We start from the raw sequence: 453 nt of genomic DNA on the forward strand, positions 1-453 counted from the left end.
AGAAGAACAAGCTAAACGAGTGATCGAAGTACCAGGTTATCCACAAGCTGAACCCGAGATTTATTTTGTTAACTGCCAAGATGAAAAGAATCCCACCCTTCCCTTTGAAGTAGACTTTGAAACTGCTAATAGTTCGGCTGCAGCAGCCGGTGGTCAGGGTCTGGGAGGCGTCAATGTTGCTGGTGTAGGAGGATTAGGTACTGCCGGTGAAACTGCTGGAAGACAAGGAGGTAATGGTCAGGAGAGTGTAATTGGTTTTGGTAGTAATTATGTTGGTGTTAATGGAGGATGGGCGGTTTCCTGACCGGTTCAGGAGGAAGGCCATTAGGTCTATGTACCTCTCGCTAAATATTACACTTCTCTCTAGTCTTTTCCTTAATTGCTTAAGAATTACAGATCATGTACATGAAAAGTATAAACATAGTAAACCAAAATATTTTATAGCCTCTTCCA

The sequence above is a fragment of the Penaeus monodon genome, chromosome 22 (genome assembly GCF_015228065.2).
Source record: "Penaeus monodon isolate SGIC_2016 chromosome 22, NSTDA_Pmon_1, whole genome shotgun sequence".
NCBI lineage: Eukaryota > Metazoa > Arthropoda > Malacostraca > Decapoda > Penaeidae > Penaeus > Penaeus monodon.